Raw genomic sequence first — 18413 nt, forward strand, 5'->3', positions numbered from 1 at the left:
TTTAACCCTTGGAGAGAAAAAAGCAATAACAATATCAAGTGACTAGAATCACTCAAAATATTACTGGACATGTCTTTGATATATTAAATGACATAATTTCCTATGGGTTTCTATAAATGTTGTCTTAGGAGGTTGAGAGTGAAGAATAAGCTTTGCTATTCTCCCCTCCCACTACCAACATGGGTTATGAAATTATTTAAATTTTAATTTAATCCAGTTATTTTTATTTTATATGTAAATGGAGAAAGTGGGGAGGGAGGGAGAGGGACAGAAAAACAGAAGAAAGAGAGAAAGTCAGAAACAGAGAGAAGGAGAGAGGCAGAAAGAGACTGTGGCAGAGGCAGAGGCAAAGATACAGACAGACAGAGAGAAAGAGACAGAATTAAAGACAGAGGGAGGGAAAAAAAGACAGCAACAGAAATGAGAGTGAGAGAGGCATATAGAGATGAAGAGAATGAGAATAAGGAAACTCATCCTCTCTCTCTCTCTCTCCCAGAAAAGTTTAGAAGGAACTATCCTCAAATTTTTGTATAGATCATATCCACAGCAGAAGACTGATCTTCACAAGTTTTCTTAAAAACTTGTTAAAAATAATAAACCCAAAACAAAAAAAATAAAATTGTCCAGAAATGAATTTGGTCTGTTTTTGTTATATCATCTCCTATAAGAGATTCATATTATTATATGGCTGATTTTAGAAGACATTGTTGCTGGTTTTTTCCCTACTAGCTTTAAAACATTTAATAACAAAAAATATCTTCATTCCAAAACTTATGTTTATATATACATACATAGATTCACACACCCATCTCTATATAGTATATATATAAAATCTCCCCTCAGAGCTATCTCAGTTGCAAGTCACTGACCACCACTTATCATTACTAAACCTTCCACATAGCTGTTTATACAATGGAAACAATAGAAAGCTGTTGACTGCTGAGTTATTGACAAAGGTAACTAAGTCTGGCACTTGATCATTTGACATAAATGCTTGCTTGTTAGACCCAACAATAGTTGCTATCTATGCAGGTCATAATGAAAAAGTATCCAGAAATATGATACTTTCCCCTTCTAAGTATCCATTTTCTCTTCAGTAAAATTATGGACAACTTCTAAAGTTCCTTCTTATTCAGTCAGACTTTGAAATTAAGAGTTGATGGTGGCGATTCCTTCCACACAATTAAGAGCATAAGCTTTAAAAAATAAAGTTATGTTTCATTATATATATATACATTTTCTATGGTTTTGAGTTCATGATAAGGTATTTCCAAGGGAAGAGCATTCTTTGCAAAAACCTATAGCAAACGTAGAGCCTTCTAGAATCATGGTTAAATGTTTGTGTATGCAAAAATTACTTGATCATCTTTCCTGATATGATATAAAGGATAGAGAATTAGCCTTGTGTTCAGGAAGATGTGGGTTCAAATCCTACTTTTGACATAAGCCTGTATGAATATAGGGAAGTTATTTAATTTCCTAGTGCTTTGTATAACTTTTCAAGATATATTTTAGAGAAGTGCTTAACTACATTCGTAATAATAAAATATTTATGTAGAACTTTGAGATTTATAAAGCATGTTACAGATATCTCATTTTATTCTAACAATAATGCTGGGATTTGTGTTAATCTCTAAGGTCTATTCTTATCCCTATTTTGCAAATGAAAAACTATGGTATAAAGCATTTAAGTGACTTGCCTACGGTTATACAGTCAGTGTGAAAGCACATTTTTGAACCTAGATCACTGTTTTATCCATTACTCTATCTTCCCTCATCTTCAGAGTTCCTTCTAATGAAATCATAGAGCCAGTTTCTATCAATTATGTAATTTGATGAAACCTACAGATAAATATGTGTTAGCTCCAAAGGTTTTAACTTGATTTGAAATGTGATAAATAAGACAAGAAAAATATGAGGAGAGATAGAAAAAAAGAGATGGGGAAGATAAGGGAGTACCAGAGTTAAACAGTAGGTATTAGAAAGATAATTGTCAGTTTAATTGAGATTTACTGATAGACATAAAGTGTTAAAGAATTCCCACCAGAACTTCAGTAATATGAATCCACACTTATAAAAGCCAATGGAATGGTACCTGAGTCAGAAAAATAACATAAAGTGACACTATGTTTTCTAAAAATTTAATATATTTTCCCCTAAGAGTATATCATATCTTCTTGTCTCCTAGTGAATGAACTTACTACTATATAAGAATACTTTATGAAACAATTACAGCCTCTTCATATTTCAGCTCATTATTACAAACAAGCTTAGCTGAGAGTCAGATAAGGAAAGTCATACATAAAGAACGGAGATATCCATCCAGGTTTAAATGTGTTGACAAAGGGAAAACAAGATATCTTGAGTTTACACAGGAACAGAAAACAGAACAAATTAAAAAGACACTGAGAAAAGGCCAGGGTGAAGATCAGGAAAGTACAAAGAATCAAATAGCTGTCAATGAGACTGTTGGCACAATTGTATACTGAAAGGCCTACAGACATTTCTCTGCCCCACCAACTATTTTTTAAAAGACTTATCCAAGCTGATTTCTCCACTGGGCTTTGAATATTTTAATACTTTTCTACATAGTTAAAAAAAAGCCCCAAGCAAGTATTTAATTAATCTAAGGCAATATGTTGGGGCAGATGGAAACATAGAAAAGGTATAGTCTCATTTAGTCAACATGGTACAATGTAATATGTGCTGGTATTTTGTAGAGAAAAAGAAACTTGGTTAAAATACTTTCCATTCTATATTTGACCAACATAAAAGTGGGCAATCTTCAACTCTCTGGGTCCCAGTTTCTACATCTATAAAATGAGGGTGTAGGTCTAAATGCTCTAAGGTCCCTTCTCATTCTAAATCTATGATTTTATGATAATGTCATATTTATGGACACAATGTGCTAGTACTTGAACTTCAATGCATGAGACTTTGGTTTACTCAGACATGAAATTATTGCTACTAAAAGGGTCACTTCTTTAATAAAAATAAATATCTTTTATCTAAATGCCAAAGTTCTTAGAAAATAGAGGAGGAAGAGAAAGAGAAGGAGGAGGAGGACAAAGAGAAGGAGGTTACTATCTCCAAGACATACACTGGTTTTCATCCAAAAACTTGTGTTAACAAATTTTATTTTACTCAGTTGAAGGAAAAATATTCTTCTTACTTTAAAAAATCATCAGCTATCAATTGTATATATTTCCATAGATAAAGGGTTCAGTTAAAGAGGGGAAGGGAATAAGTATTTATATAGCTTCTACTCAAAGTCAGGAATTTCAGAAACATTATCTCATTTGACCTTGTTGTTTGTCCTTCATTTTCAAAGAGTACCATGACATCAAGGAGGTGAGGCTATGTCATGCAAGAGAATTGGATTTAAATGAGGGAGGGTTTTTTCAAAGTCACCAAATCTCACATTGTCCTCCAGAGCTATTTGGGTTCATTGGCCAGATGTGGATCAGGATAACTAGAGATGGCCCTGGACAGATTTCTGTGGGAGCTATAGTCCTTTTAAGCATAGGTCTTTATCAGATATCAGTTTAAGGAAACACCCATTCAAGTATTAACATTAAGTAAGAAAGAAAAAGACAAAGAATGGCCTCTTTTACCTCCCAATCTGGTATTATTTATTAATATAAATAAATAAATCCCAGCCAATCAGGTCCCAGCAATGAGGTTTTGAGATTATGATCAAGTGAGATTTGACCTAGGATCTATTGATGACTAATCGATGAGAACTAGAGTGACTTGGGCTTAAGGAATGGTCTTTAAAAAAGAAATCTAGTCCATAAACCCCATGATATTTCCTGAGGTTTCAGTAATTCAGCTACGTCCTATAATTATTCTCATTTTGTAGTTAAGGAAAGTGAGGCAAACAGAAGTCAAATGATTTGATAGGATTGTTAAATTCATCTAAGGGGAATTAATTACCATTTTGTCAGTATAGAGAAAGCTAAGTGGTAACAACCCAATGAATCAATAACAAGCATTTATTAAGCCCCTACTGAATGCCAAGAACTCTTCTGGATATTTAGAATACAAAGAGAAAAATGAAACTTGTTTCTTTGAAGGAGCTTATATTCTATTGGAGGGAAACAATGCAAATACATATCACCTATAACCAAGGATATCAGAAGCCTTCAGACTCACATGGAACTCTCATCTGATACTGTGGATAGATTTGAAAAGTTAATTTTCTCTTTTCAAACAAACAAACCCTAAGTCCTCAGAACATATAACAATTCAAAAGAGATCTAGAAAAAACAGAATTATCAAAGGAATAATTGATACCCACAAACCTAAAGATAGTAGAAAATAGTCACTTTAATATTCTATAAACTCCCTTTAGAAATGAATCTAGGGTTGCCATCCAGTACAACACCGACTTTCTGAGGATTATCTCCCAAAAAGTGTCCTATTAAATCCTACCAACATTTCCCAAAATTTATTAACATTTTCTCTAACACTTTCTTGTGTCTAGATAATAAACAAAACAATAAATCAAATCTTGAATATTACCATTTGCTCATTTCTGAGGTATTAATGTTCACACTAAAAAATTAAGAATGTTTGCTTAGAATTGTTTTCAGCACACCTCTAGATTTCCCCCTCCCCTAATACTTTATGAGTTGGTATAAGTAAAAGTATATATTTCATAAATTACTTCCTCTCTTTCAATGTCCCTTTTTTGTCCTGTTGAAATTATTTTATTATTATTATTATTATTATTATTATTAGTAGTAGTAGTAGTAGTAGTAGTAGTAGTAGTAGTAGTAGTAGTAGTAGTGATACAGGGTATGGGCATAGGGGAATATTATAATTGGAAACAAAATTTGCAATCTTTGTTCTGCATTTGACCTTTATGTTGATCCATCATGTGCTCACCAATAGGTCAAGTTAGATGCTAGATTACACAATAGATAGTATGTCATATTAAACCAAGCTCATCCTACAACCATAGGTTCTAGAGCACACTATCCAATAAAAAAACCTAGACTATACTCAAAACCCCCAAAACTCTTCACATGGATCTTAACAGAAACTAGAGCATTTCTTTCTCTCTCTTATTGCCCTTACCTTTCTAATTTCTAATATTCGAGTTAATCACTCCTGGCCTTCCTGTTTAGGTTGCTGGCCTTTAAAGAACTTTAACTCTCTCTTAATTTTATGGTCTTTAATTTCAAGGAACTTTAACTCTCTTAATCTAACAATCTTTAACTTGATAAACTTTAATTCTTATTGATCTCATTGTCTCTAACTTGAAGAACATTAACTCTCTTAATCTTATGGTCTCTAACCTTCTAAGGCTTGAGTTAAATCAGCTGGCCTGCCAGGTTGACCTGCTATGCCCAGATCTATGTGGCCTTTGTGGAACTGTTATCTATCTCTCATCGTTTTGCAGTGCTGTAATGACTGTCTTCACTTTTGCAACTGCATGTAGTTGTTGTTATAAAGGAAGTGGGTAATTTTTTTTAAGGATAGGAATACAAATGACTAATATAGAACTCATTATCTAATCTGGAAATCAAGTTCAAAGTCATACTTCAGGTTTTATCTTTATGAGAAGAATTGACCAGATTTAATTGTTATTCAGAAAGGAAAATATTTCAATATGACCTCAATATAAAAGGAAAATATTTCAATATGACTTCAATATAAACAACTTTTTTGGATAGACACAAAAAAGAATGACAATCAATCAGAAAATTTAAATATGAAATTTATATATTTTGTTGCTACTTTGAATATATATTCTATAAATCAAAATTCCCCAATATCAAAATTCATATCTATTCATCTATCCATCCATCCATCTACCTATCCCTAAAAACTCTAACTGGTGACTCCTGAATGAAAAATGTTCACAGAAACAAGCTAACTGTTCTGAAAAGAAATGAACAGATTCATTATTTTGTTTCTCTTTCTCTGTGGTTATGTCCTATATTCTGAATAGATATAACTAGGTGCATTGCACCATGATTCCTTGTATGGATTTAGGTATGATAATTGTATCACATTGCTTCTTCCTGACTTACTGTGTTAAATCTGTTGTTGAAAGATAATTTTTAATTAAGGTAGACAGTATTTTCAAGGAACTTGGAATGCTTGGGGGTCTCTGTTGAAGTAATTCAATTTTATTTCCACACAGGAAAGACTATGGTTTCCATTTGGAGTCCTTGAAAGATACTTATTTTTAGATTGAAGCAGGTGTCTGAAATATACTTTTGTTTTCCAGCTGAGTTTCTTGATTCTTTCATTTTCTTCCTTTTCTTATTTTGCCATGTTATTTCAAGAGAAAGACTTATCCTGTTCACTATGATTTTGACACAGAGTTATCAACTGTATTATTGAACTGTAAAAGATAAAGAGATACTATGAATCAATTATCTAAGGAATATCAAGTCTGATTAGGAAATTGAAATGATAATTGGAAAAAGGGGGCAGGGAGAGTATTTTAAGTCTCAAGTAATAGTTGTTTCTCCTATACAGTATCTGGATTTTGAAGTTACCTTTCTTCAGTTTTGGTATGCTTTTTTGCAGATACTGTTATTTGGTTCCATATATTTATGACTTTCACAGAATTTGAATAAAACAATATTTTATTAACCTCTTTCAGAACCCTAAAGATATGTTAACCATAAATGAATTTGTGGACACATCGACATTATGAAAAACATACATTTTTTAAGGTGCTAATTCTGATCTTTAGCTCCAATGCAAAAAGAAAAATTAAATTAACAGACCTGGTCTTCTAAGAAGTCTTTTAACCTTCTTGAAAAAGATGAGGAACTAGAAAGGAATAGCAGTAAGCACTACTATTTATAAAAGGAAACAAAAAATATTTGGAATGAGCACTTCCTTTCATGAATTCTTGAAAATAACTAATATTCTTGACATTTGAAATAGCTATAGAGAAATATATATATATATATATGATGAACTCAGAAAAAAATTTCCTTGTACATTCAGGTTCATTTGTGGGAAATGGGCTTTCTATGTCATACTCTGACTTTCAGTGATCCTCAGAAAAATCCTTTTACTTTAAAAACAAATTCTGTAGAATGTGCAATAAAATCTTTAAGATGACTTTTGAAATAGTTCTCTTTATAGTAGCAGTTGACAGATTAAGAAAAGAGAACCTCATATTTGTAAATCAATTTCATTTTTAAAATTAAAAATAGAACCTTATGATTCACTGGTTTTATATTAATAAATGTTTTAGAGTTAGAGAAAAATTGACTTTATAACTAGTCTTGTACTATGTTTCAGAATAAATTCAATTTTTCTTTTAACTCACATTGGTCCATTCAGAATTGTTTCATTCAGAATTTTTGAGAGTTCAGTGTTTGCTTCACTGTGTTTTGTTCAAAAATGCCTGCAATTTTGCTGGAACCATGGACCTTGGAAACATCAATAGGTATGTAATTTCAGTGATGTGACTGCTCTCTCCACTGGTACTGATCACAATCTCCAAATTCCATTTCACCCTGTGAAACTGATATTCATCCTTTGTCATAAATCTGTAGATGTAACAATTGGGCTTTAGATTTTTTGACATGTCAAGGGTTTCAATGATACACCAATATTTTTTTTTTATTTTTTATTTTTTTGTTTTTTTCAAGGCAGTGATGGTAAGTGACTTGCCCAAGGTCACTCAACTAGGTAATTATTAAGTATCTGAGTGCTAATTTGAACTCAGATCCTCCTGACTCCAGGGCTAGAGCTCTATCCACAGTGCTCTATCCACTTAGCTGCTCCAAACACCATTCTTTTAATAAATAATTTATCTATCCTTTTTATTTTACATTCATTTCCTAATATAGATCTTTCTCATTTGAATTTTCTTTTCTAACAAAGACAGTCAAGTAATATAAGCTGAATCATTGACAGCATTTGCTCCATTCCAACCTTTTGGAAAGTTAGGATTCAAGGATTTAAAACTTGTTTATGCCTTTGGTTTATGTTCTGATGATTTTTTTAATATCATTTTCCCTTACATTATTATAATCATTAATCATTTTATATATATATATATATATATATATATATATATATATATATATATATATATATATATTATATGGAGTCTCCTGCATTCACTGCAACACATTAAAATTTTCCAAATTTTCTCTAAAAGCTTTGTAGCTTGCATTTTTTAAAAAAAACTGTTGACTTTTGTCTTTTGTTCACTTGTTTATTGGGAAATGGAAGTTATTAGGAGACATCCTTTTTTTTTCCAGACCTAAGGCCAAGTAAGCAGATTGTACTCTGAGTCTGGCATAATAACAATCCTTTGTGGTCTGGATGGGCTCACCCTCTGGCAAATTGTATCACTTTGACCAGTATGTTGTTCATTGAGGGATTTAGGTCCCTCTATTTCCCAGGGACCAGAGACCAACATCTGTCACATTTATTGACATGCTCATAATCCCAGTTCCTTGTAACTACCAAGTAAACTGAACCAGGTACTATACTCCAATTCTATCATGCTAATTCTGGTTCTGTACCTTGCTAAATAATTACAAGTCTCAGCAATCCTTTGGACTTGAAACAATCAACTGAAGAACATTTTCCACATCTGCATCGTCCCCTGCCATTGGAACAGTTACTCAGGAGTTGAGAATGACTTTTTTCATAGTCTAGTCCATATGTGTTTTTTTTTTAAATCTATGTAAGACCTGCCATTATGTCAGCAAGTTAAACACTTTCTCAGGAGGAAGGGCTTCTTTCCATTTGAAAGAATTTTCTTCACTCTGAGATTAATTAAACTTCTGTTTGATCCCCTGCTCTGTTCAACTTCAGAGGTCAGTTCTTGTCCAGTTGACAGACATATACTTGTGAGTGTCAACTCCCTATTTAGTCTAGATCTAAAAATTAACAGAATTACATGCATTTGTTTCACTTCTCAACTGCACTGAATTTATCATAAAACATTTAAATTTCTTTATCTTATTTTTAGACTTACCTCTAGCTATCCTTAAGAAATTTACTCTTTAACTATAAATCTAATGTAACATTTTAAATTTAGGTCTAGTTTCTTTCTAGAACTTAATTATCATAGGTTATATAATGTGGTGGCGTACATCTAATATCTCTACAACTGCTTTTGAGAGTTCTCCTTAGTTCTTGCTTCAAAGGGAAATTATTCCCCCAGGATTTTTTGTTCTAGGGTTTATTAAATATTGGGCTACTGTTTAATTTTTCTGTATCTTTTCTTCCAAGTTTGATACACGGTTCATCTACCTACTTTTCTGGACATTTGTATCTTAAGAACAAATTTTTAATAACTATATCCTAAAATCTGTTGATATCCTCCATGTTTCACCTAAAATTTTAACTTTTCTGGTCTTGTGTTATTTAATGATTCACAAGCATATTGGGTCACTAGAGAATATTAGTAACAAATGAGATTTTATGACAGTATGCAGCTCAGGATCATCTTACTAAGAGCTTTTCAGTTTCCCAAATGTAAGTCAGTTAATCTCCTTTTATTCAGCCCTGGGTCCAACTATTATTCATCTGTCACATAAAATTATTTATCCTCTCTTGGTCTCAGCTCCTCTAGAAAATCCAGTGATCCAATATATTTCTGCAAAGAAACAAATGTTGTCACATATGTATATTTCTGTTAGGGTACATATACAACTTACACACACACACACACACACACACACACACACACACACACACACAAAAAAAAAATATATTCATGTAGATTGACAGAAAGGCAGCTAGGTGGCAATGGATAGAGCACTAGACCTGGTCTCAAGAAGATCTGAGTTCAGATTTAACTCCAGATATTTACTGTGACTCTAGAAAATTCTCTCAACTGCTAATTGTTTCAGTTTCCTCAACAGCACCTATCTTTCAAAGTTATTGTGAAAATAAAATGAAATAGTAACCATAAGGCATTTTCTAAAACTTAAGGAGATATATAAATGAGATCTATGAACCCTATTATTTTATAGACCTGAGGCTAGAGAAATTGAACTGACCCACTAAAAAGTAGTTTTCTATAATGTCTAAGATTAATATAAAATCTTCTGACTTTTAAAGCCTTTCAAATCCATCTCCTTCCTGCTTTTCTCATCTTACATTTTACTATGACTCATCTCCTGACCATAGGCCTTTTCACTGGCTATCCACTATGTGTGAAATGATCTACCTTTCTACTTTTTCTTATTGGCCTGGTTTTCTTTAAGACTCGGTAACCAATGATAATATGAAATTCTCCCGACTGCTAATGCATTGCATCAAAGATTACTTCTTGTTTTTGCTATATTTATCTTATATGAAGCACCCTCTGTCCTTTTTATCACTAAAGAAAAAAGATGATCACATAGGTCTTGGGTTGTGGTATATATATCATCCATTTGGAGAATTACAGTTATGAACAATGTCCTTACCATGTGGTGAATATTCTGATGATTATCCTTCTGTACACATTTGGTTTAGTTCTCCAATAGAAAACACATGTTTTCACCAGACCTACACTTAAAATTGTTCCATTTTGATATAAACTGACAGACTTTTATGCATATCACACACAGAGACATTGACACATATTCATGTGCATTTCTCTATTTTCTTATTTTGGTAATACAACTGTTACACATCAAATTCATAAGAAATACTGTTATTATAAGGGTTGCTATAATAATTGAATTATATCTGCATTTAGGATTTTATATTTTAGTGCTTATTCTATCAGTTTTTACTGTTGTTTTATTATCAGATTTTTAATTCTTTTCTTTTCAAAAATCTCCTGCTCAAATATCCATATTATCATTGGGCACATACATTATATTACAGCAATATTACTATCACCAAAATTAAGAATTAGTTATAGAGGAGATCACAGAGATCATCTTGTCCAATATACTAGTTTTATAGATGAATTAAATTCTCTTCCAGAGAAGTCATACTTCCCAGAGAAGCTATAAACTTATATAAAATTATAAAGGTTCTAATTATCATATGGTTTTTATTTATTTAACATGTGCTCTTTGCTAGACCAACAATCAACTGATCATGTATCATATATTTTGGAGAGTGATTCAACAATTAATTTAATGCTAATGATGCAATAATTAATTCTGATAACATTTTTTCTTCTCTTTAAACCTATCTTTCATGGGGTTTTTTATATTAATTGGAGTCCCATTTATGCAAATGACATAAACTTCAGAGCAAATGGATATGCTAGATGTTCTTATCCAGTATTACAGTTCAATATTTTAGGATGTTATTTTATTGGTTTGAGGAATAATATACCTTTATAGAAGTTAGTTTTAGCTGATTACTAAAGATCTACTTTTGAATAAGAGGAAACCTGGAACCCCAGATATGTAAGGGATTTCATCCCCTTCCTTGTGTCTTTACTCCTGTTTCTTACAACCTTATAGACTACCATGAATGTAATTCCTTGTTAATACTGGATTATAGACCTGACCCAATGTCCTAGAACAATCCAGGATTAAGCTCAAATAACATGGATAATATTAAAATAAATATAATATTCTGTGAGTTCTTAAGTATAGGAATAAAATTGGGTCAGAAATACTAATTCCTATTTTAAAACTTCATGTGGTGAAGAATAAGAAACTTGGTGGTATACAATAAACCATATAGGCCCTCAAACTTAAGTGTTTCTGGGATGATTTTTAATGAGTTGTTTTCACCCAGATATTGATTTCTGCTCAGTAGGTTATTTGTCCACATCTAGCTTTACAAAGCAGCATGCGACTAATTAAGGTACTAGAAGGCATTATCTAATTATAACATGAAATATAACATTATATATAGCCAGCTAGGAATAATTTGTCATACTATTTTGAGAAGCTATTTACTAAATAGAATTAGGGATTTTTCTTTCCATTAAAAAAGTCAGTTGTTTAGGAATAGTAAGTAACATATATTCTCTAAACTTACTCCTACAGATGGTTTTTCCCTCCATGAAAAAAAAGGTTTGTTTACTTCTCTGGCAGTTAACATTTAAAAAAATCAGATTTGTGTTTATTTATTTTTAAAAATATGCTAGTTATTTGAATGTCAATATGAAAAATCATTACTCAGACATTATACATAATTTAAATATTAAATTAAATATTAAATATTTTATTTTCCTTTGTTGGATCCTCTTCTAAGTCATGTATGTATAATCCCAAGGTATTCACCTGAACCACAGTCTCTTCTCTGTATATACCATTTCATTTGGTGATCTCCTCAGTGTTTTCAATTATCCAACTCACCTGTCTGCCTTAACCTCCAGTCTTCCATGTCAATGTGCCTCCTGGACATTTCAAACTGGATATTAAGCTCACTGTACTTAAAATTGAACTTATTACCTTTCCCATAATCCTTTTACTTTCAAGGGCAGCAGTATTCTCTCTGATTCCCCCACTTGCAACTCCTCATTGTCACCCTGTCCTTAATAATTTGCTAAGTCTTGTTAACAACATCAGATGTATACATCCCTTTTTCTCCTCTGATAACACTACCACTTTGTCACATCCCCCTACCTCCCACTCTAACTTACTGTCTGCTCAGCTATTAAAATGATCTTCCTAAAATGTTGGTCTGACCATTCCTATACTCAATCAACTTCATTGGTTCCTTGTCCCCTCTGGAATAAAATCTTCTGATTAGCATTCAAAGACCTTCATACCTTTCCATGCTTTATATTCCTTACCCTCTCTTATGTACTCTATAATCCATTAGCCTCCTTGCCATTATTTACCAAGACATTATATCTCTGATCTCTGGATATTTTCGCCAGCTACTCCTGAATTGCTATTGTTGCATGACGTCCTCTACTATCATTCAATATTTTATAATTCAGAGAAGAGAAGACAGACGGAGTCAAACCAGGATTGGGTTGTGGCAAAAGATTACTGATGATTGCATAAAAAGATAAGAGATTTGAGACTTGAGGATCATATCTAATTGGACTTGTTAACTACAAAGTCAAAATTGGAAAGTGAGGAAAATAAGAGTATAGCAAAGTAATGGTCCAGGAGAACAGGGGAGAGATAATAAATTCATTGGTGATTACTAAGGTAAGAAGAATAATTTTATAAGATGTTTGATTTATAGTCTTCCTTTGTACCTATATTGACTGGTCTTTGCTCAGGGCCCTGTTATATGATTCTTATATATCATAGCAACTTCTTATTGGACTCCCTTTTCTCTAATCTCTTCTAGTTCCTCCTTCACTATGATATTAAAGTATTATTCCTATGCATGTCTGACTTATAGTGTCACTCATCTTCTGATAAACTTTCAGCAACTCATTTCTTAGCACACTAAAATATAAAACATACTTGAACGATCTTCTCCTGTAGTTTCAAACTATGATTTTACACAGCACATTGTTTTCCAAACATGATTTCCTGCTGCTGTCCTATTTTATTCTGTTGTCTCTCATCTCCTTTGCCTTTTTACATAACATCTCTAACATCTAGAATTGATTCCCCTTCCCTTCTTTTATCAGCTACTGTGTATCAAAAGACGATAGTGGATTTTACAATGTCTCTTTTGGTTTGGTCCTTTAAGTTACCTTGTTCATAATTAGGCTCCTTTGCTTGTGGGCATTCACTGAGAAATTTTGCTTTAAGGGTAGGTCCTTATGGCCTTCAGATATTTGTAGTATTATAGCCCTGAGAAAAAGATGTAAGTACTTGATCTCTGTATTTCTTTTTTTTTCTCTGCTTTAGGAGAAAGGAGTGTCCAACTTTGTGAGTTTTCAAAGGTTAAGAGGGCACTCCCATATCCTGGTGTCTTAAGGTTTGAAGCTAGTGTCCTGAGAAGCAAAGAGGGAGCTTCAGAAAGGAATTTCAAGAATAAGACCTGGGGTAGGAAAGAATAGATCTCATTAGCAATCAGGTTACATCTAGTAGTGTACTTGGTGGGACCAATTTTAGGTAGAAACTCAGCTAGAAGTCTTTATTGACAATGTTCATTCTTACAGTATCTTCAAAATCAATATCCCACCATAAAGTTTGATGTTAAGAAGTTAAATGGACCTGCTGGAAATTGACTCCTAAAAGTGGAAGGAAGACAAACAGTGGGAACTGGAACCCTTGACTGTGGAGAAGAAATACTCAACTTTTCTTTAAGGCACTCTAGTTCCCTGAGGGGAAAGATGAAGCATCTAGATTCTGGAAAAAAGAGCCAATGCATATTTACTATAAAAATCATATCATTATAAATATAGTCATGTATATTTATAGCTATAAAATATTGTATTAACATATTGCACATCCATTACATATGCATAAATGCCATATATACATCATTACATCAGATTTGTTGGAGTTACATACTAAGACCTTCTGAATTTTTTAATAATTAAGTTCAATTTGCATATCACTAGCAAAATGGTAAGCTAATGAAGAAAACAGAAGTCATTTCCTTTGAAAATATTGTCACATTATGAAATTAAATATTATAATAGATCCAGAAAGAATAACTTCATAGTTGAAAGCACTGTCTAATATCATGTAAGAAAGAAAAAAGTTATAAGTTATAAGCAAAGCATGTTTCATATCCAGTGTTTGTTTTTTTCCTCTTATACCAGGCTGATTCAATCTACATATCCTTTCTTTAGTACCCATTCTATTCTAGTTCAGCTTTTGTGTTTTCCATCTTTTTTAATTAAGAAAAAGGAAACATCAGTTCAACAAAAAACCTGCCATAATCCTAGAACCATGCAGTATATAACTTTTAGTGGAAGGAGCAGGGAAATGGAGATCTATTTCTTTAAGCTACTCATGTTGCTATATTTTCACTTTCTTATCACTATTGTACTTGATCTGGCAACTAAACTGAAAAGCTGAGTAATATAGTCCAAAATAATATGGATGTCTGATGGAAACTTTCATATATATATATATATATATATATATATATATATATATATATATATATTTACATCAAAGATATTTAAGATATAGAAGTGAACACATTTACTGGTTTAGCAGCTAAAGTTACCAAAGAACTAAATTATCAGAAGCAAAGATAGGATAAAATTTCTTTTTTTAAAAAAAAAAGAATCTTCCTTAGACAGTCTAAATGTAAAGAAATTTTTTAAAGGCATATAACAATATTTTTTTCAAGAAACAAACTTTTTCATGACTTTTTGAGGAAGTACTATGGGTTGGGGATAAAAACAAAGTAATTTTTTTAAAAAAGCTCTTTATTTGCATAAATGTTTATAGTTCTTTTTTAGTGCCAAAAAATGGAAATTATTTCCATACCAATTGATCAAGCTATCATTGAGTTACTTGTAATAGATGAATGTGATAGAATACTAGTTTGCTTATAAGAAATGAAGAAATATCAAAAAGACATGTCATATAATTGATATCAAGTGAATTAAATAAGAGAATAATTTATGACAGTATTATAAGAATGTACTAGAAAATGTAGAAAATGATGAATAAAGTGAACAAATGTGAAAGAATTTATACAAAATAACCACAAAATAAATAATTTTCAAAGTTGTAAGAACTATTATCAATGCAAGGGTCATTCGTGATTTCAGAAGATAGATGATGAAAATATTATTCATGATAGAGAGATGGGGGCAGCTAGGTGACACAGTGGATTGAATACTGGCCCTGGAGTCAGGAGGACATGAGTTCAAATGTGATCTCAGACACTTCATAATTGCCTAGCTGTGCAACTTTGGGAAAGTCACTTAACCCCACTGACTTGACAAAAAAAATCATATAAATATGTATATATGTATGTATGTATGTATGTATGTATGTATGTATTCCCTCCATGTCTTCATCAGGAATTGGAGGGAAGGGAAAGAAAATAGATTTGTGTTGGGGGGGTTGTATGGGGGGGGAGAAAATACATTCAGAAGAAAGGCATTCAGAAGAAAACACATATTCTGATAAGGTCATTTATTATTTATTATACTTTATTATACTGTGTTTTACTATTTTCATGAAAATGAGAATAATAAATAAATAAGTATAATGTAAAAAACACATCAATTAAAGTGTTTTAAAAATATTTTGCTCACAACAAGTATATGAAATAGTTATTGTAAGGACTATTGCCATTCTAAAGAGGGGAATGGAGATCTGGCAGGTTTTGTCTTACCCATCTGAAAACAACAAGACAAAACCAATACTTGAATGCGTATCATTGGATTAGAGCTATAGTCTAAAGGGCAACAGCATTAGGACTGAATCAAGAAATACAAACTAAATATGAAGCAATCAATACAATGTATAGCACCTCAAATTCAAAGGAATGGATTGGTGTGGGAATAGAGATACTTAGATACCAAAATGATCTATAGAAGGGGATGATTCAGTGAGGGGAAATGGTAAGTAGATTCCTAATTTTACTAAAAATCCTCTTAACTAAATATTAGGCTCTAATACTTCTATTCAGTTTACAGCCTCCACAGTTTCATGTTTTATATTTGTTATTTGGGTATAAAATCTCTGGGGTTTTTGCCTTCATTATACAATTTTGGTTTTGATTCTCAGTTTCTCATTTCCAGCATTCTACACAAAGATTATATTTCTTCTTTCATTTATTTCTCATAAAAATAGTTTTGTTCTTCTAAAAAACACAAGATAATTTCATTTGCCTATCATATTAGATTTTGTTTTCATCTAACATAAACTAATCCTGTGTTCTAGAGGCATTTAGCCTGGAACTTCCAGTTACCCAGTGTTACAGATAATTGTAGTCTTTGCTTTTTATAGCCAGATACATGGACATAGAGAGATTGCATAGACACACATGCTAAACTTTACATTTATGTGGTGTTTATTTTCTAATTTGACTTTCAGAATAATTCAGTGAAGTATGGTAGGTAGAGCAAATATTGCTAACCTACTTTTACAGCTGAAAAATTGAAATGGTAGGATCTTTCTTATCCAGTCTCTGTCTTCTTATTCCAAATTCAATCCCCTTTGTTCTTAACCAGAATGCTTTTCACTTATAAGTGAAATAATGTGTAGAAATATAAAGCATTAAGACAAAAATATTAAAAAGACTAAAAAATGTTATTGCTAATTATCAGACCTCTGCATTAACCCTCCATCCTTTAAAAAAAATCCCATCTAAGTGAATTCATAGAAATATCTATACATGAGTCATCAATACCAAAGAAATTTGACATAATGAATCTTATCATTCCTTTTCCACAATCCTATATGTAGATGTCTTAAAAATAATTACATGAATAAAGCATTTGAAACCCTGTTCACCCTGAAAAATTTTAGATGTAGAAGATGTTGAGTTGAACTTTAAAGCAAAATAAATATTTTGATAAGAATTTCTAGAATTTTTAGAATATAAAGGTATATATAGCATAGTTATATACTATTCTACTTAAATATTTTAAACACTAACTCCAGTTATAATCATCCAATATAAATATAGAAAACTTGTATGAGGGATTCTTCATTTTTAAAAAAATGTAACAGATTATCTTATTCTTATACTCTAAAGTATGAAAATAACTGAAACATACTGAAAGCTGACAAAACAATGTATGTCTCAAAGAAAAATAAAAATAATTTAAGTTTTCCTATTGGAATTTTTTGAAAAATATATTTTTGAAAAACACACAAGAATATTTTGTAAGCTGGAAATAATATTGTTGATTTCCTTTTGTGAACTTTAAGGAGTTTCAGAAGATTGTAGAAAGTAATTATTTGTATAGCATAATGGATTTTTGAAATCCACTACTGAAATTTTCACTGGTATTTAAAAGACATTCAAAAAACTGAAGCAGAATTATAAAAGTCTAAATTATATGCCTCTGAGATATGAAAAATCAAATATCTTAAAAGAATAAAAATGCCACCTAATCAATTCATTCTTTTACAAAAACAAGTAAAGAAACAGTTTTTATTTTCTAAAATTGATCATGTACCAAAATGCTCTCAGTATCTTGTCTTCTATGTCCCATCAAAATATAAAATGAAGAAATATGTACACAAAGGTCATGAAGAATATGTAGACTATAAAATCTTAGCATTATTATAGCTGTACAAACATATCCAGAAGTGAAATACATTTCTCTTTGTGCATTTATGACTGCAGTTTCTATTTACATGCACCTTGATAAACTTTGTTTCTAGGAAATATATTCTTTATGAGTCACGACAGGTTGCCTTTCAATATATAAAATGAAAATAATCTTTTTATTTCAGCATGCAAGTGTAAGTCTTTAAGGATTACATATGATTATCACCTATAATAATAGTAATAATAAAAATAATTTTGTGAATATAATGGCATATGGTTTGAAAATCACTTCACATATATTATAGTCTATGATTTGTATGAATTCATTTGAATCACAGTATTCAAAACTAGAGGGTTATTATTTCTTACCCAATGCCTTCCTGCCTTGCATAACAAATGAA

At 31.5% G+C, this 18413-nt stretch overlaps 1 protein-coding gene across 1 annotated transcript in view; it reads right to left on the reverse strand.

Moving 5' to 3' along the window:
• The window catches only part of LOC141493128 (protein piccolo-like), a 222439-nt gene that overhangs the window by 124126 nt on the left and 79900 nt on the right, over window positions 1-18413 (reverse strand). The gene's annotated exons all lie outside the window — the stretch shown is intronic.

This window comes from Macrotis lagotis, chromosome 7, assembly GCF_037893015.1.
Source record: "Macrotis lagotis isolate mMagLag1 chromosome 7, bilby.v1.9.chrom.fasta, whole genome shotgun sequence".
NCBI lineage: Eukaryota > Metazoa > Chordata > Mammalia > Peramelemorphia > Peramelidae > Macrotis > Macrotis lagotis.